Here is a 460-nt window from a genome sequence, read left to right on the forward strand (position 1 = left end):
TTTGGTCACATGGGTGGAGCAAATGTCCATGGTTCTATTTTAGTGCAGTAAGAAGTGGTGATATTTCTAAATGGTTTTAAAGCTGACTCATTCTTTTAATGAATGTATATTGCAAGCCAACTTAGTGCCAGGCTCTCTGAACAGGAAAAAACATGGCATTCAGTTTATAACCTCAAGGATTTTATGATCTAGTAATCCTCACAATAGTCATATGAGATGGCTGTATCAGCCACGGACATACAGCTAAGAAATGGCGGGGCAGAAACTGGAATGCACATCTACCTGAGGCAAAGGCCCACCTTCTCCCCACCATACTATATGGCTTTCCTCTGGGCTCCAACCCTTTTATCAAAAATGCTTTATACCTTAACATTTTTGGTTCATACTCTATCAAATGCTTATATTCACTAAAACAAAGAGAGTATTTTACTTTGTAAAAATTTACACAAATTTTTGTGGT

Source organism: Myotis davidii, unplaced genomic scaffold, assembly GCF_000327345.1.
Source record: "Myotis davidii unplaced genomic scaffold, ASM32734v1 scaffold1688, whole genome shotgun sequence".
NCBI lineage: Eukaryota > Metazoa > Chordata > Mammalia > Chiroptera > Vespertilionidae > Myotis > Myotis davidii.